Source organism: Lissotriton vulgaris, chromosome 1_1, assembly GCF_964263255.1.
Source record: "Lissotriton vulgaris chromosome 1_1, aLisVul1.2, whole genome shotgun sequence".
NCBI classification, from domain to species: Eukaryota; Metazoa; Chordata; class Amphibia; order Caudata; family Salamandridae; genus Lissotriton; species Lissotriton vulgaris.
Window position 1 is genome coordinate 395,662,804 of NC_141685.1, and position 25,933 is coordinate 395,688,736.

A 25,933-nucleotide genomic window follows, 5' to 3' on the forward strand; every position below is an offset into this window, starting at 1 on the left:
ATGTGCCATTGGCAATTAAGGAGAAGATTTGGGCGGGGGAATATGTGAACATCTTCTCGTTGCTTGTTGATCATTATGAGGTGGAGCATGTTAAGGGTCAGAAGGACCTCATGCATCCGAGTGTTTGGCGCGCAAAAATGGCCGCCTTTAAAGTGAATGAAAATATTGGCAATTGGGGCAATGCATGGGGAATCTTTACGTCGATCTTGGGGGAACGTAGGCCCGAGTTGCTTGCCGAGTTGCCGACCTATCAGTCGCGAATCATGGGGTACTCGACATCATACCAGGGTAACCATTGGTTTTGCTACGATAATCTTTTTAGAAAGGCTAAAGAGCATAATAAAAGCTTAACCTGGGATTGTTACGATTCTTTGACATGGGATAAAATGAAGGAGACAGGTATGTTGTAAATGCCATTGGTAGGAAGTAATGTGGGCGAATCCTCCCGCCAATATGGGGGGACGCCCTTTCGTTCAGGTACGGGTACCGACGATCACTCGAGACCTGCCGGCAATACAGGAAAAAAGGGGTTATGCTTTAATTTCAACAGAGGTAAATGTACTAGGCCACAGGGATCGTGTAAATTTAAACATGAATGTAGTGGGTGCGGGTCGCCCCATCCTGAGTCCACGTGCAGAGCCAAAACGGGTGATAACGGGGGGAGAGGAGGCGCCAAACAGGTCTAACATAGTCCGAGGGGCGCCTTTACCTACCCCGATTGATACCTTGGCGATGATTCCATGGCTCAGTGAATACCCGGATCGTACTTCTGCTGGGGTGCTGCGGAACGGGTTTTCGTATGGTTTCCGCATCCCGGTAGGGGACTTTCAGGGTGTGGAGAAGTGTAAAAATCAACTTTCGGTCCTGCAGCATACGACTGTGGTACAGGATAAGATCCGGAAAGAGGTTAATCGGGGTCGGGTTGCTGGCCCGTTTAGTATACCCCCGGTACAGAATTTTGTTTGTTCTCCTTTAGGGGTGGTCCCCAAGAAGGACCCGGGTGAGTTCCGACTGATTCATAATTTATCAGCTCCACGTGGTCTTTCTGTGAACGATGCAATAGATCCAGAAGTGTGTTCGGTGCGGTACGCATCCTTCGATGAGGCCGTAGCCATTTTGAATCGCTTGGGGCCCGGGGCGCTGATGGTGAAGTCAGATATCGAGTCAGCGTTCCGATTGCTCCCGGTACACCCAGACGACCAGCGTCTCCTAGGTTTCATGTTTCAGGGTCATTATTACATGGATAGGTGTATGCCAATGGGGTGCTCTATATCTTGTGCCTATTTCGAGAGATTCAGTAGTTTTCTACAATGGGTCTTCACAAAGAAGACGGGTTTCCAACATGTAATGCATTACCTTGACGATTTTCTGTTCCTTGGGGCAGCCGGGGATCTCGAATGTGGCCAGGCCTTGGCCGAATTTTGTGTGTTAATGAAGCAGTTTGGTGTGCCATTGGCACCAGGTAAGACGGTGGGTCCTGCGACTTGCCTCGAGTTTCTGGGGATCGAGTTAGACTCCGATGAGGGTTGTTTTCGTTTACCAGCTGACAAAGTGGGGAAGTTCAGGGCAGCCCTGCAAATGTGCATAAATGGATCTAAAGTCACGCTGCATCAATTACAGCAGTTGGTGGGACAGTTGAATTTTGCCCTGAGGGTTATACCGATGGCCCGCCCCTTTTCCCGTTCGATTGCCCAAGCTATGGTCGGCCTAAAGGAGGGTCATCATCGAACGAGACTATCGGCTGAGGTCCGCCAGGACATGCGCATTTGGTTAGCATTTCTGGCGGATTTTAATGGTCGAGTCATCTGGAACAAACCGGCCGTGTCCTCTGAAGAGCTGGGGCTATGGACAGATTCGGCAGGTAGCATAGGTTTTGGTGCCATCTTCGGCACGAAATGGTCGGCACAAAGATGGCCGGCATGGTGGCATGACAATGGACTAACAAGTAATATTGCTTTCCTGGAACTTTTCCCCATTTTGGTGGCCCTGAGAACCTGGCCCGAAGGGTTCAAAGATCACTCAGTGATATTTTGGTCTGACAATATGACCGTGGTCGAGTGCATCAATAGCCAGGCAGCACGATGTAAACTGCTTTTACGACTGCTCAAAGAGATTGTTTTACTGTGTATGCGACTGAATGTGCTATTCAGAGCAAAACATGTCCCGGGGGTGATGAATCAGGCGGCTGATGCACTGTCTCGTTTTCATATGCAGGCTTTCTCGGGTTTCCTTCCCACAGCGGACCCGGAGCCGGCACCCTTTCCCGAAGCTCTCTGGTCTCTCGGTGCCCCGAACTTCGTCACCTCGTGGGAGAGAGCTTAGCACCAAGGACAAGGAAGGCATATGAAGGGGCGTTTCGGTCCTATTTAGCCTTTTTGGGGACTCATAGAGAGGGGCTTTGGGGCCACGAGGAATGGGTAGTGAATTTTCTGATGTCCTTACGTAGGGCTGGGAAATCGGTGGCTACGGCCCAGAGGCATCGTGCTGCCATTTCCTTTGTTGCCAGGGCTCATGGTATCCAGGACCCGACAGCGTCTTTTGTTGTACAGAAAGCGCTGCGTGGGTGGCAACGCCTTGAGGGTCGCAGAATAGATGAGAGGCGCCCGATAGGTTTGGATAGGTTGGCCCAGTTGTTGGCCGCACTCCCTGCCACATGTTCATCTCAGTTTGAGACGGTGTTGTTCCGAGCCGCTTTTACGCTGGCATTTCATGGAGCGATGCGGGTAAGCAAACTGGTGGCAAGGAACAAAGGGATGTGTCAGGGGGTTTGTGCCAGGAACACGTTCAGATCAGAGGAGAGACAATGACTGTCTCCTTTGTCAGGTCCAAGACCGATCAAGAGGGGATGGGTGACTGCGTACTCATACGCAGGATTCCCGGGTCCTCCATGTGTCCGGTAAAGTGTTTAGAAGACTACCTAGCACGAAGGGTGGCATCATGGGGGGGGACCTTGTTAAGACACGCGGACGCCACCCCACTGACGAAATTTCAGTTTCAGCGGGTGCTTGCGTTGTCAATTACCGCTGCGGGCTTGAACCCGGGCGAGTTTGGGACCCATTCCTTTCGGATAGGGGCTGCTACGGAAGCTACAGCTAGGGGTCTTAATGTTGAACAAGTGAAACGAGTGGGGCGTTGGTCCTCCAAGTGTTATAAGAGGTATGTGCGGTTGCACATGTTGTGAAGCTGTAATGATGTACTCACGCTTCTTGTCTTTGTTTGGTTTTCAGTTGCGCAAGCCTACGAGGCAGGGCGAACTATGCAGTCGACCCAACACCGGGCCAGCGGTCAGACATCACCGGCTGCGAAGAAGGAGGTGTGGGTCGTGGGCCACTCATACGTGAGGCGTGCCGCGGACGTATTCAAAGCAGGTGACATGATTCACGTAGCTGGGGAATACGGGTACAGGGTGTCCTTCTACGGAAGAGGCGGGCTCTGTATTGACCAGTTTCAAGAATTTTTCGAGGGTTTGTTAGGGCGGACGAGGTCACCGCCGTCTATAGTCATAGTGCATCTAGGGGGCAATGATTTGGTCACCACCGGTAGACGACTTCTCCTGGAGGCAATGCTTTCCACAGTAAGTTGGTTGGCGAGGAGAGTTCCGGGGTGTACAATTGTGTGGTCACATATCGTCCCACGAAGGGTGTGGCGAGGGGCTATTTCTGTTCCTGCTTTGAATCACTCTGTGAGAAAGCTTAATAACAAAGTGAGTAGGTTGTTCCGTTCCAGGACATTGCATTCTATTTCGCATGGCTGTATTAATGATGACAGTATGTATTTGGGGGATGGTGTGCACTTGTCTTGGGTGGGGAATGAGTTACTCATAGGAGACTTCGTAGCATGGTTAAAAACGTTAAAACATGACCTTTAGATAGGAGCTTTGTGGGGGGTCCGGATAGCCGGTCAACTATCCGGCCTGTGGCGGTAAGGTCATGATCGGTGAGCACTAATTGGAAGATCCCTATGAGTGGGCGTCACCCAACACGGATGGGAGCGCTCGGGAGAGGTGGCCATTGGCCCCTCAACGGGGAGGCGGTCCCTTCTAAGGATGGGTCGCCGAAAGTAAAGGAAAGGCGGTCAAGGCCCCTTCCTGTGTAGGAGGGGTTACAGCCCCCTCCTGGGGAATTTCCCGGGGCCAGTGGCGTCTGCGACGGCAGATGTGGTAAGTTGTGCGGGATTTGGGGGGGGTCTACGCTACCTTCTAGATACCTCACACGAGTCCTCGAACGACCTTTAAGTGGCGTCGAGTTTTATTGGTGCCCCCGTCAAGTCAAAGGGAAATTGGTAGTTGCACTTGAGGTACGCCTCAGTGCTGTCGCCCCTCACAAGTGGGGGGGGGTATTTGTGGTTAGGGATCTTGACACCGGTTACGACCTTGCCGTTGGCCCTTAAACGTTAGGATGTACAATTTCATAATTTCAAGTAAATGTTTGTAGGATGTTAGTTCGGCTAGGAGAACCTCTGTATTAGAGAATCTGTTAAGGTTAGCCAACATCGCAATGTGGTAATGAAATTGTACATAATATAAAAATGTTGATTTAATGTTTTAATTTTGTTTTAATAAATACGGCCGGGAGGGTCACTCCCTCCCTCTTCCAAAAACTTCAAGAACTGTTTCCGGTTTCCCTCCTTTGGGGATTGTGTTGAGAGGGGGTGGCGGGTATCTCAGCCATATGGAAAGGGGCGACCACTCGGTCCCCCCGCACGTATGGCAGAGTGCCACGATCCCCCCGGGAAGCCATCTTGGGCGGGAGGCGTGTCTCGGCTGGTATGCCCGAAGCGGCGTAGCCGGGGCGCGCCTTTTCCCGCCCTAGAGTGGGCTGGCCTAGACACTGACGCAGCTGGCCACGCCCTCGGGGCAGGTAGGGGCGGGTTCACGCCCGCCCTGAAGACGGATAAAAGGAGAAGCAAGATCCAAAGGCATCCTCTTGTTCCTGTGCTCTGAAGCTGCACCTCCTCGCTGCACGTGAGCTCGAGACGGAACGAAGAGCCAATTTTTGACCCACCCACCAGCCCCTGAAGACAGCAAGTGGTTTTGAATAAAGTTGTTGGATAACTCTGATTTTCGTTTACAGGTTGCGATATTATCGTGATAATTTGGAGTATGTAATAAAGAATGGTCGATTTGTGTTACGTTTCGCAAATAAAGTAATTCTGCTTTAGTGTTTATTGGTAAGCATGCCTTTAATAAAAGTGTAGTTGCTACTGTCTTTTTTAGTTTGGTAATTTAGTTAGCATTGTCGTATTTATTTTGGTCGGGCGGTAAGGTCATGATCGGTGAGCACTAATTGGAAGATCCCTATGAGTGGGCGTCACCCAACACGGATGGGAGCGCTCGGGAGAGGTGGCCATTGGCCCCTCAACGGGGAGGCGGTCCCTTCTAAGGATGGGTCGCCGAAAGTAAAGGAAAGGCGGTCAAGGCCCCTTCCTGTGTAGGAGGGGTTACAGCCCCCTCCTGGGGAATTTCCCGGGGCCAGTGGCGTCTGCGACGGCAGATGTGGTAAGTTGTGCGGGATTTGGGGGGGGGTCTACGCTACCTTCTAGATACCTCACACGAGTCCTCGAACGACCTTTAAGTGGCGTCGAGTTTTATTGGTGCCCCCGTCAAGTCAAAGGGAAATTGGTAGTTGCACTTGCGGTACGCCTCAGTGCTGTCGCCCCTCACAAGTGGGGGGGGGGTATTTGTGGTTAGGGATCTTGACACCGGTTACGACCTTGCCGTTGGCCCTTAAACGTTAGGATGTACAATTTCATAATTTCAAGTAAATGTTTGTAGGATGTTAGTTCGGCTAGGAGAACCTCTGTATTAGAGAATCTGTTAAGGTTAGCCAACATCGCAATGTGGTAATGAAATTGTACATAATATAAAAATGTTGATTTAATGTTTTAATTTTGTTTTAATAAATACGGCCGGGAGGGTCACTCCCTCCCTCTTCCAAAAACTTCAAGAACTGTTTCCGGTTTCCCTCCTTTGGGGATTGTGTTGAGAGGGGGTGGCGGGTATCTCAGCCATATAGGATCAGGGAGGTAAAATAGTCCTCAACCTACTCAAGCTATCAGAAGAGTTTTACACGGTCACCACGAGCTGCTGATAGGTCAACTATTTAACATCGGAATCAGAGGACTGGCTCTCACCCATCTAAATTCTTTTGTGTCCTGTCGAGAAAAACCTGTCTCACTAAATGAATTTACCCCTGATCGATTCTCCATGCCCTGTGGAGTTTAACTAGCATAGGCCAACAAGATCATTGTGGTCCGACCCAGCTACGAATGTAACAGTACCTAAATTCAGACGTGCCTCCTTAAGGGGGAAGAAGCTTCCTGATCGGTGCTTCACATATCTGGAAAACCATGCCTCTCCATCTAAAATCTATGAACAATCTGCTTTCCTTTAGGAAAACCTTAAACATCTTGTTATTCAGCTCCTTATGAACTTCACATAAAGAGGCTTTTTCTTCACACTAGTTCTGTTAATAAGTGAACATTCATTGAAGTTTTGGGTGGCGGTTGCGATTGGGCTAGCGCCAAGACACCTCCGGGTATACGTGCACTTTACAAATAATTTAATATAACATAAATCCAAAGTTCAGGCTGACCGCGATGAAGGGCAGTCTGGATATGGAAATCACACAGGTCCAGCTAAAAAAGTACTTGGATGGAGCAAAGCTTCGACGAGGGCAAGATGCGTCATTCTTGTCCACACAGTTGGTGATGCATCGGGTCTGCCCGTTGCAAAGGTGACAATGCATAGGATTTGTAGTGAAAAAGCTGCAAATCCACTTCTGACGCCCAGGACTGGAGGGTTTCACTTCAGGCAAGGGTAGAACTCACAGATGGCAGTTCTTCCCAGGTCCAGTAGTGTACTGATTTGGTAGGATCAGAGTCACAGTATCCATACCCAAATGTGCCTTAGAAGTGGGGGGTGACTTCAAAGCAGCTTCTTGAAGTACACAGGTCCCCTTTATATCCCAGATCTGTCTGCCAGGCTATCTGTGCGGGATAATCGACCATTTGTGTGGTGCACAGACCACTGTCTATTCAGATGTAAGTGTTAGCTCCCACGCCCCCTTTCTGCCCAGGAAGGCTATCACAATGCAGGTGAATACAGATGAGTCCTCTATCACACCCACCGTACCTGTGTTTGTGGCTATCTTGAGGGACTGCACAAAGTGTAGCTATCACCCACCCCAGACATGTATTGGAGACAGGCTACATACACACAGAGTAAGTTAAGAGCAAGTGGCATTTCTAAAATAGTAATGTCAAATCCAACTTTACCACTGAAGAGGATTTATTATTACCATTCCAAAGATATGAAATAAGATATAGCTACTCCTTTCTAATCAGGGATTACAGTTTTAAAGTGTTTTAATGAATTCCTAGCTAGCCTATGAGAGGAGCAAGCCTCAAAGTAGTGAAAAATGAATGTAGCTTTTTGTCACTACCGGGGTAGGTAAAACTTAAAAGTACATGTCCTAACTTTTATTTACACAGCACCCTGCCCTTAGGGCTGCCTAGGGCCTACCTTAGGGGTGACCTATCTGTGATAAAAGTGGAGTTTAAGGCTTGGTAAGGGATTTTATATGCCAAATCGAAGTGGCAGTACACTGCACATGCAGGTCCTGAAAAAAGGCATGCCTGAGACAGGTTTCAAAGGCTATTTGTGTGGGTGGCACAATTAGTGCTGTAGGCCTACTAGTATAAAAATCAAATGAGGGAGGTAGAGCTGGTCGTTGGATTCATGCTCCACAGGAATAGTTACATAAACAAAGTGAATCCAACAGGGGAGAGGGACAAGAGTGATCAAAAGTGATTGAAGCACTCAGAGTTTTGAAAAATACCCCTCACACACCAAAAGGCCCCTTGGTGTCATGCTTCATCATCGGGGTCTTCGCACCCCTCTATCGGGATGCGGCGTGCCTCTGGTGTGCGTTGTTGTCGACATGTTTCGGAGACAAGCTCCTTCCTCAGGACGGGGGCACAACCTCCCCTCCCTACTCACGTCTTGTTAAAAAATGTGTATTTACAGAAAAGTGAAATATTAAATTTAATATTAGGCGTGCGGGGTAAGACGGTGACCAAGGAGTCCTGTGCTTATAGCCATTGAAGCAACACCCCGGCGTCCTGACTATGCTCATGAAGCCTACAAGAAAGCTTCACAAGTCATTGTGCTTGTAGCAGACCGCTGTAGGCACACTTAGCCTAATATTAAATTTAATATTTCACTTTTCTGTAAATACATATTTTTTAACAAGACGTGAGTAGGGAGGGGAGGTTGTGCCCCCGTCCTGAGGAAGGAGCTTGTCTCCGAAACATGTCGACAACAACGCACACCAGAGGTCTTGTTCATTATACAACTTAGACCTCAATCTGCACTTCTTTTAACAGTACCAGCCAGAGTCCAGAATAAATTTTTCTTTCACACTCTAGTGCCAGGTACTTTTTAATAATTTTTCTCACTACACACCCCCCACTCACTCTTTATATACCCCACACACTGGACACCACACATAGTCAACACTGCAAGTGCTCCCGCGTAGTCGCAGGTCGCAGCACGCCGCATCCCGATAGAGGGGTGCGAAGACCCCGATGATGAAGCATGACACCAAGGGGCCTTTTGGTGTGTGAGGGGTATTTTTCAAAACTCTGAGTGCTTCAATCACTTTTGATCACTCTTGTCCCTCTCCCCTGTTGGATTCACTTTGTTTATGTAAGTAGGCCTACTAGTAGCTTATAGATTACATACCCTAAATATATGGATACTACTTTACAGGGAACTTACAGATAAACTAGATATGCCTATCAGGTATACACCAATGTATTACAACATGTATATCGGAGGGTCTAATACACAAAGTACGCTCAGTGTGTCCTAACAGGGTGCCCTATAACAACCTCAAACTATGTGTATTAAGCATGGGCGAATTTTGCGAATCTCGCGTTCGCGAATTTTGCGGATTTGCGAACTCGCAATCCGCAAAATCCGCGAATTCCCGCGAATTTGCGGATTTTTTTTTTGTGTTCGCCCGTGTTTCTGCCAGTTCGCGAGGGTTTTTACAATTTCGCAATTTGCGAACTTACCTGTCGGGTCGCAAGTTTTGCGAACTTGTTGTTTCTACGTGTCCAGCCTGTTTGGGACACTCTTCTTCATCACTGCCACTCTCTGTCACCACTGCCACTCTCTGACTACTCATGCCACCCTCTGGCCCACCCATGCCACCCTCTGTTTCATCACCACACCCTCTGGTTGTCCAGTGTACATTATTTTCGGCAAAGCAAAGCACACCTTCCCTGCCTCAAGTGACCTGAATTAATTTGGGGCTGATTAATGTGTCACAGAATATTTTTTTAGCTGGCACCTGCTTCCTTAGTGCGCCCTGATTAGTGATCTTTTGCACTTGCTAAGTGCTTTCATTGTTGCAAAATTAGTTACAACACCTGCCCTGCCCCAACTGACAATAATGAATTAGGGGCTGATTAATGGATTTTAACTTCCAGCCTGGCTCCTGCTTGTCTCCCTTAGCTGTAATTCAGGACCTTTGTGGCATATGTGTAACTATTCTGAGGTTCAGAGCAGGGTCACATAATAGTTGCAACTGGCAACTGAACTCTGGAGGGGCCCCTCAGGAAGCACTACAGGAAATGGCTACTAATGATGAGCCTGAACTTTTGAACCTGGTAAGTAGTTTCAGTTTTGCTAAGATCGTATTTCTGCAATTTAGCACTTATTCGCGGGGCGCGAAGTTGTACTGGGAAGCCGCGAACTCACGCGAACAGTGCGAGCAGTGCGAGCAAAATCCGCTGCTCGCGGATTTGCGGATTTTGCGGGAGATTCGCGAATCTCGCGGATTGCGAATTTCCCGAAAATCCGCAAAATCCGCGAGCGAAACGGATTTTCCGCCCATGATTAATGTGTATCTAAAAAAGGGGGTCATCCCCATGATGATCAAGGAGGGATGCCCATCAGTCAACACACGGAAACGCCCTTCATCATTTGGGTTTCCACCAAGACCACTACTGGGATATCCAATCAACTATCACGGTCGGGGGTCCTAATATGTTTGTAGGGAACATATTGGAGCTTGGTCTTTAAAATTCCCTTTGGTCCTAATTACCTGTCGTTTGCTCATACACCAATGTAACCATGTTTAGGGGAGAAGCACATGCACTTTAGCACTTGTTAGCAGTTGTAAAGTGCTCAGAATCCTAAAGCCAATAAAAAGATTCAGCATAAAGTGGAGGTAAGCAAGCAGGAAGTTGGGGGAAGACCACCCTAAGGATGACAGATCTAATGAGGGGCATAAAGGACACCCCTGCAACCCCTGCGTGCGTGGGGGTCCAGCATTCTAAATCTAAGAGGAACCCCCTCATCCTGTATGTTTTGTGTGTGCATATTTTTCTGATGATCCATGTGTAGCAAGAAGTAGTCGCTCAGAAGCTGCCTATAGAGAAACAAAATAATTTTTTATTGGGCATTCTGGGTGTTTATGGGCAAAGGCCCTTTGAAAAGTAGGTTGTCCCCCTCAACAAAGAAATTATCAAAATCAGGAAGCGAGAGGACAAGGCACATATAACAGAGCATGTACAGCCTGGGGGCTGCATGTTTTCTACTGTTAAATATCTTGGCTTTGGTGAGACACAATAAGGAAATTTCTTTTTTAATAGGCCGAACTCGCACTATGACGAACTTTTCGAGGAATGCCCAAAGTTCTCTATTTTAAAGGGATTCCCAAACCAGAATTTCAAAGAGCATAATCCAGCTGCATGGCTGCCTACTTTTAAATTTCGTAATGTGTGATTTCTAAGTATTTATTGTTATTTTGGTTAACATTTTAAGTGCTTTAGGTGTGTCATTACGAGTGATAAAGTTTTTGAAAAAACAGTTATGGTAATGTAATTAGATAAATCCCCTTTGTTCAAATGAATGGTCAATAAACTGCTTTAAAACAGCCCAGAATGCACAAAACATACTGCAAAAGCTACAATTGACCAAAGAGATGAGTTCCAAAGATTAGTGGATGCATGACAAGTATGTAATGGGCTTATTGGCTTTCCCCTCAATGTAAGACCTGTAAACATCAATATGTTTGAAATACTCAATGAATAAATCTGGAAAGTAATCAAAATCATTAATTTCCTTTTCCTCAGATGGATGAAAGTGGATATGCCCTGCCAATATTCTAACTTCCAGATTACGGACAGCACTTAGCTGGAAAAGTGATCACAGATGATATAACATAAAGGAACATGAATGCCATCTATTGCAATGTTACTGAAGTTGATAAGATATAAGCTAGGGGACACTTTCCTGTTTGTGCCTGGGGGACCGGGCTGGGTGCTGTATCTTCTCTTGCTGAGGAATTACATTACCCAGAGTCAGCACTCATGTAACCCTCATGCCTCCTGCCCAAAGTATTGAAATAGTGTGTGGACTGCCCACTGAGCGGGATGCGCCCTGCCCGTACCCAGGCCAAGAGCGGGCCCATCTGCACCCGTCCGGGCTAAACCCACCATTCATGGCAGGTGAATCCAGGCGTATTTGGTAAGATTATCCTTTTAATAAATAAATGTAATGATTATATAGATGACTTTCTGTCGTCACCATTGGAAAGCAAAAAAATTTTCAAGATTCTGTGGGTAAAAGCGCAAAGACCACAAAAACAGCAACGTCATAACTAATTTTCTTTCTGACGCTATGGGTCTGATGAAGTATAAAATTGTTAAAGCCGAAGCAAGATTGATGGTTACTAAAAGTGCATTACATAATAAGATTACAGAAGCCATTGATGAGCCCCTAACTTTGGCCAGTGGCCCGCACCCTATATCAGATAAGGTACTAAAATCTGGGAACACACTAAAAACACCATCATTGCCTTGTGTGCCAACTGCACCTCTTGAGATAACAGAGCTCTAGCTTAGCAATGAGTTATTTTCTCCCTCTCATAAACAATTCAGACAGTCCTTGAAAGACATGGTCACTAAATTAAAAAAAACTACAAGATTGAACAAGGTATCTGGAACTAAAGAAAATAGCGCTCTGTCCCAGGGCCCGATCTTTGAACATGAACCTCTGCTCCCCAAAGGCCTGGAATTACTATTAAGAAGGGTCCACGGCCAACTCAACAGCATTGAAAAGAAACTTTTAGCAGTGATCAGGGAAATTAGGGACTTGGGGCCCGATTCACAGAACTAACTTTTCCGAAAAAAATTGAAAACTCTGCTGTTCCCAAAATAAGGTCCCCTTTCCCAAAATAAGGTCCCCTTTCCCCTCTGGTCTCCACAAATGTTACAGCGCGGGGATGCCTCCGGGTCACCAGGCGCTCTATAAATCGCTAAATAAATAAATAAATAAATAATAACTTAAGACAAAATCCTAAACTTACTACCTTTGGTATTCACAGAAGTTAGGATTTTGTCTTAAGACAGACTTAAGACAGACTTAAGTTAGGATTCTGTCTTAAGTCTGTCTGAAGACAGATTCCTAACTTCTGTGAATACCAAAAGTAGCAAGTTTAGGATTTTGTCTTGTTAGTTCTGTGAATCAGGCCCCGAGTGACCATACTCAAACAGACTGTTAAAGATTCTGTGAGTACTCACAAGATGACCGACTTTATGCATACAACACAAACTAATGTGCAAAAGTGTGCTCTATCGGCCCTTCCACCTGGAGCAAAGCAGGATCAAGTTCAGAAGGCATGACACCTCAACATTTACACTCAAGTATAATGGAAAGACTGAAGGGTGGCTCCTTTGTTCCTCCTCAAATACCAACTTCAAACCGGGTCTGGGACCTGTTCGCCAGCAGGGTAATGAGAACACAAGGCTGTCGGATTCTGTGGGGGCTATTTTACATCTACCTCCGAATGTAACGCCATATGTGATTGTTCTAAAGGATGTTCCCGAACTAGAACCTGCCTAACGGAGTCTTGAGGGGATACATTTGTTGTCATATCAGATATGTGAGCCCAATGCTCTTGGTGAGATAGGTAGGGTGGGTGGGCCACACAAGAAAACAAGGCCAGGGAGATTGTATAGTAGTACTTTTTCGTCACCCATCTATGGTCATATTTCTTCTCTCCGACCTTTATGACAGACAGTACAGTAGGGCAGATATGGGAGAGAAAATTAGGGCTGTACCACTGGGCGTCTTTTACAAACCTAATAGAGGCAATCCCATTCAGCATGATCACAGACCAGGATACCCTGCAGGTAAACAGTCTAGAGGAGACACTTGGAGAAGTGCTAATCGAATAGATTTGCTCCCTTCAGTAGATGCGACGATCAGGACTAAGAACTAGGGTCTCTGGCATGTGGGAGAAAATCATTTGTACAAGGGGCAAAGACGGCTGTAGAGACATGGCAGAAACTGAGGGGCAGATTTACAAGCCCCTTGCAGCGCTTTTACGCAGTAGTTGCGTCCCTTTTGTGATGCAGCGGCGGCACAAAAGATGCGCCATTATGTTGCGTCATGTTGTAAAGCCTTGCACCAGAAGGAGGCCTTCCTGCGCAGGGAAGGGCATTCCGGTGCAGGAACGCCTACTAAAAGTGGCTGAGTGAAATCTACAAGATTCACTCAGTCACTTTTGAGCCCATGCTGCGTCAAAACCCTGCGCCTGCTTGAATCAGGTGTAAGGATTGACGCAGCATTCTAACAATAGGGCCCCCCAGAGCATTGCTGGAGCTGCTTCGTGCGTGACGCATCTGTGCCGTTTTTGCCCCATGGTGCGCCGCATTGTAAATGCGGCGCATCCATGGTGGCGGAGGCATGGCGCACAATAACTGGCGCATCCCTGCTGACAAGCAGGGATGCGCCAGTTATTGTAAACCTGCCCCAGAATTTTTGCAAACCATTCTCCAGAGTAAGAAAATAGCAATTAGGACATGTAACATAGCAGGAGTCAAAAATGTATTGTAGAATACTGAATGGGAGGAGTCTATGAAGACATCACAATTGATCTACCTTCAAGAACCATGGCACCAGGGGTCGTTTAATATTGAAGGTTATTTCTCTATTAGTACACCAGCTATACCATCGCCCGGTGGAAAAACAAAAGGGGGCTTAGCTGTATTAACATCTACTTTAACCTCTTTAACTCTACTAAAATCTAACACTAGCTCACCCTGCTTCCAGATCTTTTATTTATATTCCAAGGAACAAATGGGTATTGTGTTGATAAACTATTATAAAAACAGATTTAACTCTACTAAAAGTACGGTAGTGTCTGATTTAAGGAAAGAGCCAGACGCGTTTGTTGGCAGCATCAAGGCTGCCTATATTAATATCTGGGCTGGGGACTTTAACATTACTAAATGGCAAGTAGTAACAGAAGCCGCCTGTGGGTATATGGACGATCTTGGGAATGGTCAGCCTCACTTCTTACATGACCCGTATGAGGAGATGTTGAATGAAATGATATATACTATCTAGAATTGATGGTGCAGAATCCCGGAAATGACAATACTATACCCATCCCACTCGGGGTGACAAATGCACAAAGAACAATTGCTGGACAGAATGCAGAACGATGTCATACATTCATCCCAGTACAGAGATCTGGGCCTAAATACATCGTGTTTTTTGCTCACCATGCCATTCCAGTTTGGACCCAGCCATATGCAAATCATTCTTGACCCTGCTGCGCCCAATGGGAACAGTCCAGCCCGAACTGCCAGGACAGGTCCTCCCTGGACTGGAAACAAGCATCCTGGGACCAGTTTCTCTCATCAGCCAGGATAGCTAATCCCCTGGCTGGCTCACGTGAAAAGCCTCTTAAATGAAGTAGATACAAATCTTAGTTTGGATATTTTAGCTAAAATCTTTTATTAAAGTAAAAATGAACTGAAAATACTACTAATAGGCCATAGAGAGGTTAGGAGAGAATCGAGCAAGAATTACAAATCGACAATCCAGAGATATTTTAGTTGCCCCACGCAAAATGATATCCAAAGTTATTTATTACGTATAACTAATACTCAGGACAAATTCAACCTTGCAAAGTTTCGGATAGGTGCCTTACATTTTCTGATAGCGTTTCCAAGAATGGGTGTATAAAATGACTATTTAATAAAATGTCCTTGCGATGACATATTTGTGCAATCTACTCGGCACTTTATTCTATTCTGTGAATTCTATCAGGATATTTGGAATGGCTTTTTAAAACTGTTATTCATAACATATAAATTGTTTTATTTTAAGGATGCTTTTAATCACTTACGTAAATTAGACACGTTGGAATTGTGCTTTGCAGTTTCTTTATTCATTTCTTCTGCAAATGAAGGAAAACATATAGTCACCTAGAAAATGTGCTTTATGACACCGACTAAAGGTCCATATCATATATCATATATCAAGACAGGATATTAAATTCATTATTGATTATTGATGATGGATTCGTATGTGACCTCAATTTGAATTCTAGTACTGTAATAATTTTGCAGCTAACACCGTATATTATTCTTTTAATGGAATTTGTAAAAATGTTAAAACAACATGTATCATAGTCACTGTATTGTTTTATATTTTTGTCTATCTTTTATGGATTCTTAATCTGTATAAAGGTTTAGAAATTGAATTGATAGGGTATACGTGCTTCAGACCTCACAAGGTTAATGGCAGGCACTATGGGCCCGATTCACAGAACTAACTTAAGACAAAATCCTAAACTTACTACTTTTGGTATTCACAGAAGTTAGGACTTTGTCTTAAGACAGACTTAAGTTAGGATTCTGTCTTAAGTCTGTCTTAAGTCTGTCTTAAGACAAAATCCTAACTTCTGTGAACACCAAAAGTAGTAAGTTTAGGATTTTGTCTTAAGTTAGTTCTGTGAATCAGCCCCAGTATAATAGCCATAATATAACATTGGAATAGCAAACGTAAACTCCTTTTCTAAGAAGGAATAAGTATGCGAATTATCATGTGATGTGAGCCACCGAACAATCCTGCTGTCCTTGGATTCTGGCTTAAAACCAGTAGAAAAGCGAAACCAGGGAGTGTCAACTTAGCTTTCCAAAATAATTTGGTATCCTAGGACACGTAATTTACATTTTACCATTTAAGCAATGAGCTTCTCGGACATGACATGCAGGTTCTGGTGAAAAATGCATATCTACTTGTGGTATCACACATCCATTTAATTAAAACAAGTAAACAATGTTACATTTGCCTGAGAAAATTTGAGGTTATTTGCTTTTATCAACGAGCTAGACATTTTTTCTGATTGAGTGCCTAACTTTGTTGTGTTGCAGCACCTTTTCTTTTAAAAAGGTGACCTTATGCGGAAACCGTGGGAAATGGGGCGTAATAAACACCGGGTGTGCAAAGGAGCATGTACCACAGCATGGTGCACAAGGTAACCTCTATGGGTTGAGTAGAGTGGGCAGACTTGACACTGTGCCGAGGATAGAGTACTTGAAACTACATAACATTGTTGCAGTATTTTAGGTAATCACCTACCAACCCACATCAAAGTCCAGGCAGGATCCATTAAAGGAACTCCTCTCATTTAGTCGCTATGTGTTCCTGTCCAGTGTTCATGGTCAGAGTCTAACATTCGGGAAGGGATCCTAAACGTACTACTTTTGGTATTCATAGAAGTTAGGATTTTGTCTTAAGACAGACTTAAGTTAGGATTCTGTCTTAAGTCTGTCTTGAGTCTGTCTTAAGTCTGTCTTAAGACAAAATCCTAACTTCTGTGAATACCAAAAGTAGTACGTTTAGGATTTTGTCTTAAGTTAGTTCTGTGAATCAGCCCCCCATTGTCTTGTGTGTTTTTGTTGTTTTACGTATGTCGTCTGCCTTCTGTTTCCTGCTGTTGTTCTGAGCACCTTTTAACCTGAGAGACTACCATGACTGGAGTCCGTTTGTCCTTACTAGCTTTTGGTCAGTGGTCTGGGCGAGGGACCCTCTCCCCTCAGCATGTCATCTTCTTGGGACTCAATGCATATAATTGGGCTGCACAGTGTAACTGTACCATCATGGGTGTTGGTACTACACAGCATTGTGCCCAAAAGGGGAGGGTCAGCTGCATAATCTGAAGGATAACAGGATATTGCTAAGAGGGCAGACCGAGTTTCTTTTGTAATTCCGACATCCCCTATAAGCAGCAGAGAAACAGGAGCAGGGCCTCACGCAGTTTGCTTTACTCACTCATTCCAGTCACGCCCTACCATGGTGCCACACAGGTATAACAATCTACTGGTAATGCAAGACAAATCACCAATACTCCTCAATTTAACATGAAATACGTGTCTCTTGGCAGGGCGACAGCAGCAACTCATGCACTCTGGGCCCGATTCACAGAATGAATTTAAGACTCAATCCTAAACTTACTACTATTTTGGTATTCACAGAATGCACTTACTACTTTTGGCAGAAAGTAGTAAGTTCATTCTGTGAATGCCAAATGTAGTAAGTGCATTCTGTGAATACCAAAATAGTAATAAGTTTAGGATTAAGTCTTAAATTCATTCTGTGAATCGGGCCCTATGAGTCTAATTGTATCACTTTGGAGCATGAAGTTGTAATGTCTAGCATATGTTTTTGTACCGAAATGGTGCCCTTCCAATACAAAATACCATGGTCAGACATGCTTCTCTCGAATTTATGCCTGCCTCAAGGAGGTGCACATTCTGAGCCAAAGCCCTGTCTACCTTTTTAATCAGATAGAGATTTGCGTAAAAATCCATGAATGATTGTGTGGGAATGCTCACGTGCCACCCATCGAATACACCCTTCATGCAAAGTAGTTTCTCTTAACTTTAAGGCTACATTCCAAGGCAAATCAAGATTAGTGCTGGAAAGTAAATACCAGTTTAATACTGTCAGTTTCATCACTTTTATGACACCGCACCAGTGCACATCCTTGATAAATCTCGCCCTCTCATGAGACACATTCAGCTAGTCATAGCTTCTTAGTGAAAATCACTCTGACAGTTTTGACATACTTTAAAATTATGCAATTAAACATTAAACGTTTCCACCCAATGCTTTGTGTTTTCTGACTTTCTTTTTTGTATAGTAGATCTAGAAAGGGAATCCACATGGGAAAGTTAGGAGTGGGGGACATTTCCGGGTTTATCGGTTTATTTATGGCCACCACACTCTGGGGCATATTATCAAGAATGGCGATAAAATTATCGCAGTTTTAGCGGCAGGAAACTGCTGCTAAAGCGGTGATAATGGGCTTGAGAATATGCCCTTGTAAATTCCCATGGTTACCCGCCCAACAGGAACCAGCCGACCGCCATTACTGAACACGAGTCGGAATACAGACAGATTCACTCTGCCCCCGGTAAGCCCTGCATAATCATGTTACTGCCCTTTTGTTAGCGATACCCCGCTGGTTTGATGTAACTATTTCCTATAATCCCGTCTTACTCCTCCAGACGGTGAATTCCCGACGACGCGACACCGCGCTACGGTAACACCGAACTCTGCCCCGAACTTGAGTGTCTACTACATCTCTAACTCCTGTAAATTATTCTTCCTATTTCTGTATGCGGTCTAATAATTTTTCCATCCCGGAAGTTTCCCTTGATTAATGATATGTCGCTTTTCCTTTTATTCCCAGACTTGAGGGCTGCCTTACACCATTATATTATGTAAGTGCATTTTTCTATCATTTCCCAATATTAGACGCATTTTTACTGTGAGGGTCCTAATTAATTAATATCTTTCCTATTCATAGGACCTGAAGTAAATCTTCTTTTGAAAGTGTTCTCAACTCCAACATCCATATTGGAGACGAGCAACCCTTAGTATGTCTTGTCTACCATTTTAGTGTGCTCAATCATTCGTATATACATTTTGACTTATGCACTTTATTTAATTTAAATATAAATTCATTGCTCATTAAATAGGTTGCCTGCCCTGAAGCAAGGTTACAACTAACGCCTGCAATTACTAGAGGGTCGAAACATTGACAGCTTTTATGTTTATTCAGCTTCACCCCATGACTTAGTCATTCAATGTGATATGTGGAGCGTGACCTTTACCTAATGATGTATTGAACCAATGGTCTTTTTCCTTGTCTATGTCTGATTTTGATACATAGTACAGTGAGGCCATTTGGCCGTCTTTTATATTGTCACTATCCTATACCCACACCACCTTGCACTATATCACTTCCCTCCCTTCCAGGGGCACTATGAACAATTTGTGATTGTGTATTTAAAATTGATGATGACTAACGTATGCCTACATTGTGAATAAACAACCGTGCAGGCCAATTAAGTTTTTCTATTGATATTCAATAGTTTCAAACTATTGCTGATTGCAGGGACCCCCCTTTCTCAGTACTTGTAAATGCCCATAGCAGCCCAGGTTCTGGTGTTAACCTGGGCTTCTATGGGAATTCACAAGGGCCTATTATCAAGCCCATTATCGCCGCTTTAGCGCCAGTTTCCTAATGCTAAAGCGGCGATAATTTTATCACCGTTCTTGATAATATGCCCCTCTGTTTTGGGAAACTCAGAGTTCTCTACACAGTTTGTATCTTACATGTCTTTTGGTGCAGCAATTACTATGTAGCTGACATGCCTTGCAACTCAAGGTCCCAGTCATTTCTGATTAGCATGCCATGAGATAGGAGAGCTAAGGGACAGATGTGAAGCTCAGTGCAGGAAGGTTCCAGCCATGGGTCTTGCAACAATATTCAGTAAAGGGTATGGCATCACTCCTCCTTCATTGGGGCACTGTCTTCCTGAATAAGAGCTCCACACAGCTCAGGTCTTCCTATCTTCCTTTGTTTTTTCTCTCTCTCCTTCTCTCTCTCTCTCTCTCTCTCTCTCTAGAGAAAAAGAGAGAGAGAGAGAGAGAGAGAGAGAGAGAGGGAGGGGGGGGGAGCGTGAGGGAGGGGGGGGAGCGAGGGAGAGAGAGAGAGGAATTACCACTATCATGTTGTGCTAAAACTTGTGAGCAGCTGGGCTGTGGTATTAACAAGTCAGCCTGGGGCAAGTTGCACTCTCTTTAGGCAGTAGTCTATTTCACAACACCTGGGCTTCTGTCTTTCCTAGAGGGAGGTTCCCTGAGTTCGAACTTTTCCTTGGCCCATAAATTAAATAAAGATAGACCTGTACATATATCCATGAAGGAAGGAAAACACATTTTAAATCAAGAGTTAAAGGTGGTCAAATGCTGCTACTTGGACTTCATTTGCATCTGAGCCTCAACTGCAAAGCAGGCACCTAAAGATCCTTTTCTTAAAGGTTACAGTGATTTATTTTTTATAGTTATGGCACACATACCACCGTATCCTGACCACCATCCTGTAAATCCATAACTCTGAAAAGTTTTTAGGCAGCTTACATTTCTCCCCATGTAATATGTGTATGGCCTCACTTGCTTTAGGTGGTCTTTGCCCTTCCTCTTGGCAGTACCAGTATAGATCGGTCTCCTGTCACTCCTGTCTGACTGGAGAACATGCTAATCTTTCTGAAGATATTTGTATGACTGAAATTGCCATATTTTGAGGTGGGTTGCAGAGGTGAGGTACTTGAATGGGGGAAAGATTGGGTGGCAGGGTGCTGTAGGGGACTCCCTCACTGTACCTTGATTGGAGGGGGCTGAGATTTTGTTACACCTTGGGATTCAGTACTCGCAGAGTCCATGTGCAGGGTTCAAGGTGCTTGGAGCCTTTTCTTTCCCTGAGGCTCTAATCAAGAATCCAGCCAACAAACCCTTGCAGTCACTCTGGTGGCCTTGCATTCAATATGCAGGTCCAGTTCTTCTAACTCAGGCAGCAGGGCATGAGAGTAGCAGGGCAGCAGAGAAAGAGTCCTTCTTGAAGCAGAGCAGCACAGAAGTCGTGCCACGTCTCCCATAGATCTAGTGGTGTACTGAATAGTTGGGTCTGAGGGTTCCATATTTATACTTAGTGCCAGCTTTGAAGGGAGAAAGGTTCTTGAAGTTTCCACTAACCTGCAGTATTTAAAATGTCCTGCCTCCCTGGGGGTGACAGATCCTCCTCCTGACCAAAGGTACACTTAGTCCTTTGTGTGCAATAAAAACATGTTTCTGCAAATGTATTGGTCATTTCAATTAAAAATGTGTTAGCTATAATGGCAGTGGGCTACCACACCATGCATACTCCACACCATGCCACTCCACTCAATGCCCTTCCACTCTAAGCCACGCCACTCAATTCTACAACACTCCACTCCACTATGCAACATGCCACTCTTCGCCCTCCACTCTATGATATGCCACACCACTCAACTACACACCACTCTAATTTACACCACTCACTCCACAACACATCACACTCCACGCTACTCCCCTCTACTCCACACCAATTACCCCACTCCAATTTACCCCACTCCACTCCTATCTATCCCACCCCACTCCAATGTGCCCTAATGTACCCCACCTCACTTCACTACAATCTACCACAATCTACTCCACTCCAATCTACCCCACTACACTCCATCCAATCTATCCCACTCCGCTCCAATCTACCCCACCACAAATTGCCCACCCTACCCCAATATACCCTACCCCACTTCAATCTAACCCTCTTCAATCTACCCCACTCTAAACCCAATCTATCCCACTTCACTCCAATCTACCCCAATCCATTCCACTATGATCAAATCTATCCCACTCCACTCCAATCTACTCCACTTCACTCCACCATAATCTACCTCTATTCATTCCAGTCAACTCGACTCCAATCTCCACTCAATATAACCCAATCCACCCCACTCCAATGTACTGCAATTCAACACACTCCACTCCAATCTTCCAGACTCTACTCTACTCTACCCCTCTCCAATCTAGTCCAGTTCAATTTATCCCACTCCACTGCAATCTATGCAACTGCTATCCACTCTAATCTACCCCAATCCAATCAAATCTACCCAACTCCAGCACAATCTACCCCAAGCCAATCTACCACAATCTACCCTATTTAAATCTACCACGATCTACCAGACTCCACTCCAATCTACCACACTCCAATCAACCCAATCTATCCCACTCCACTCTAATCTACCCCAATCTACTCTATCACACTCCACTCCACTCTACCCTAATGTACCCCATTCCACTTCATTCCAATCTTCTTCCCCATTCCAATCTACCACACTCCACTCAATCGCCCCCACTCCACTCAATCTATCTTACCCCCACCCCCTATCTACCACACTGCACCCCTCCCCAATCTACTCCACCTCAATATAACCCACTCCATTTGCCCCTATCCACTCCACTCTATTCCAATCTACCCCACTCTACACCATTTCACCCCAACCCACTGCTATCTACTCCACTCTATCCCACTGTACCCAACGCCAATCTACCCCACTCTATTCCAAACTACCCCAATCTACCCCTCTGAAAACTACGCTTATCATATCATGCCTCTTCAATCTACCCCACTCCAATCTCCCCATTCAAATCCACCCCACTCCATTCCAATCCACCCTACTCTAATCCATCTAATCTGGGAAACATCCTTTACAACGAAACTTTTACGACGCAAAGCTTTTACTACGCATACCTTTACAACGCATTACACTGGGGGGCGCTCTAGGATAGGGAATATGTTTAATTTACTATCCAACACCTTCCCTAGTGTCCACGGGGACGTGAGTTGGAATAGTAAATTAAACTATTCACTATCCAGCACACCAAAGTGTAATGCGTTGTAAAGGTATGCGTAGTAAAACCTGCGTTGTAACAGCATGCGTTGTAAAAAAATGCGTTATAATGTCATACATCCATTTAATCTACCACATGCCACTCAGATCAACCCCACTCCACTCCAATCTAAACCTATCTACCCCACTCCAATCTATCCCATCCCATCCCAATCTACCCCACACCACTCTATCCATTCCAATTTCCTCCGCTCCAGTTGACACCAGTCCACTCTACCCCTCTCAAAACTACCGCACTTCTATCTCACTCTAATCTACCCCAATTCACTCTAATCTACCCCACTTCACTCCAATTTACCCCAATATATTCCACTCCACTTCACCCCGATCTGTCCCACTCCAATCTACCCCCCACTCCAATCCATTCTAACCCAATCCACTGTACTTCACTCTTCCCCAATCTACCCCTCCACTGCAATCTACCCCACTCCACTTCAATTTATGCCATACACAGGACAAGGCGCTGGAGTGGATCACCTCCTTCCTCGACGGGAGAACACAGAGAGTCCGCCTACCACCGTACAAGTCAGAGGCCACCGAAGTCATCTGCGGCGTCCCCCAAGGATCATCTCTGAGCCCCACCCTCTTCAACGTCTACATGAGCCCCCTCGCGGCCATCGTACGCAAACACAACCTCAGCATAATCTCCTACGCCGACGACACCCAGCTGATCCTCTCCCTGACCAACGACCCCGCCGCCGCCAGAGCCAACCTGCACGAAGGGATGAAAGAGGTAGCCGAGTGGATGACGACCAGCCGCCTGAAACTGAACTCGGACAAGACGGAGGTCCTCATCCTGGGCTCCTCTCCCTCCGCCTGGGACGACTCCTGGTGGCCTCCCGCCCTGGGCACCGCACCCAAACCGACAGACCATGCACGCAACCTGGGCTTCATCCTGGACTCCTCCCTCTCCATGACCAGGCAAGTCAACAACGTCTCCTCGGCATGCTTCAACATCCTACGCATGCTACGGAAGATCTTCTGGTGGATCCCCACCGAGACCAGGAAGACCGTCACCCAGGCCCTCGTCACCAGCCGACTGGACTACGGCAACGCCCTCTACGCCGGGACCACCGCCAAGCTACAGAAGAGACTCCAGCGGATCCAGAACGCCTCAGCCAGACTCATCCTCGACATCCCACGAACCAGCCACATCTCCGGACATCTGCAAGACCTTCACTGGCTCCCCGTCAACAAAAGAATCACCTTCCGCCTCCTCACCCACGCACACAAAGCCCTACACGACCAAGGCCCGAGCTACCTCAACAGCCGAGTCAACTTCTACGCTCCCAAACGCCACCTCCGATCAGCCAACCACGCCCTCGCCGCCGTCCCCCGCATCCGAAGAGCGACTACAGGAGGAAGGTCCTTCTCCCACCTGGCCGCCAAGACCTGGAACTCCCTCCCGACCGACCTGCGCCTGACCCAAGACCACCTCTCCTTCAGGAAGAAGCTGAAGACCTGGCTGTTCGAGCAGTAGCGGCTCCCCCCCCCCCAGCGCCTTGAGACCCCACGGGTATGTAGCGCGCTTTATAAGTGTCACTGATTGATTGATTGATACACCCCAATCAACTCCTCTTCATCCCAATCTATCCCAATTCAATCTACCCCACTCCCCCACTCCAATGTACCACATTCAATTCTACTCCAATCTACTTCACTCCACTCTACCCCAATCAATCCCACTACAACCACTCCAATCTACCCCATCCAAATTTACCCCACACCACTGCAAACTACCTTTCTTCAAACTACCCCAATCTACTCCACTCGACTCCAATCTACTAGATTCCATTCCAGTCTACCTCATTCTTCCCCAATTTGCCTCAATCCACTCCAATTTACCTAAATATATCCCACCCCCCCCCACTCTATCCTAATCTAGCCCGATCTACCCTACTCCTATCTACCTCATTCCAATCTACCCTATTCTAATCTACATCAATCTACTTCACTCCAATCTACCCCACTCAACCACAATCTACTCTACTCCAATCTACTCCAACTCCTTCTACACCACTCCATTTTACCCGCCTGATCTACCCAACTCCAATCTGCCCTAAGCCAATCCATCCCTCTCCAATCTACCCCACTTCACACCACTCCAATGTACCCCAATCCATCCACTCCATTCTACCTCACTATAGCCCCACTCTGCTGTACCCTGATCTACCCCATTCCACTCTACTCCAATTTACCACTCTCCAATCTACCCCACCCCTCTCCACGTCACCAACTTTTTTTCTCTGCTGCACAGCAGTCACACTGGTGTATTTAATAGCTAAACCACATTGCCAACGTTAATAGCTATCGCATATCCAACACCCATTGGCTTTTCCAATGCTTGTTTTAGGTTTCTCGAGGCGACCACAGACTTTATTCAATGTGTTAACTGGGGTGGGACCAGAGAAGTGGGAGGGAGTGTGTTCGCCTGACCTCACTGTACAGGAAAAGGCTTCTGGCAGTTTACTTCCACTCGCTCCTAGTGCCAGCCACAGCCTCACTTTCAGTCAATATTAAAACTAATTTTTAAAAGGCAATGGCAATTATCGTAGCACATTAAAAAAAATATTGTAAATTCCGTTCAGAATGAACAGAGAGGAATCAGCCATCCAAGATCACAGGGATATCAGAAACAGCATCAAATGCGATTTTACTGCAGATGACATCAGAGGCAATGCAGCAGAGGGCCTGTGCTTTTTAATAATGCCTTCTGAACACTTTTTATTCAGTATTATTTCAAATCTCGATGCTGCAACATGTAAATAAACAAAAGTTAAAAATGATCACAATAACCATGTACTCAAATTAGTAAAAACTGAAGGCATTTTATACTTTTGCAAGAGCCAAGAACATTTAATACTTACCACGTGTTCAACAACATAAATTCAGAACCATTTCAAAATTGTCATCGGAGAATTATAAATATATGCAGAATCACGATTTCTGTATGTGCACTGGTTGCATTTGCCAAAGCAAACAGATTGTAGGCTTTATTTTCAGCAATTATGCAGCCTAATTGGCCTTTTAAGTGTATTTAAAATACAACTGACGTGTTTCCACTCTCTCATGACATGACCTCATGTTACCGAAATGATTTTAATCCGTAAATGGATGCACCTTTATTGAATGATTGACAGGGGCGCTGGAACAAATTTCCGAGTGGAGTTGCTGTCATCAGCGTTAAGTCACTGAAGTAATAGGGGTTGTGAAAAATCCAAGAATTCTACAAAGAAGTGTAGCAAATAAGCGACGACCATTCAAACAAGAGGATGGTGGG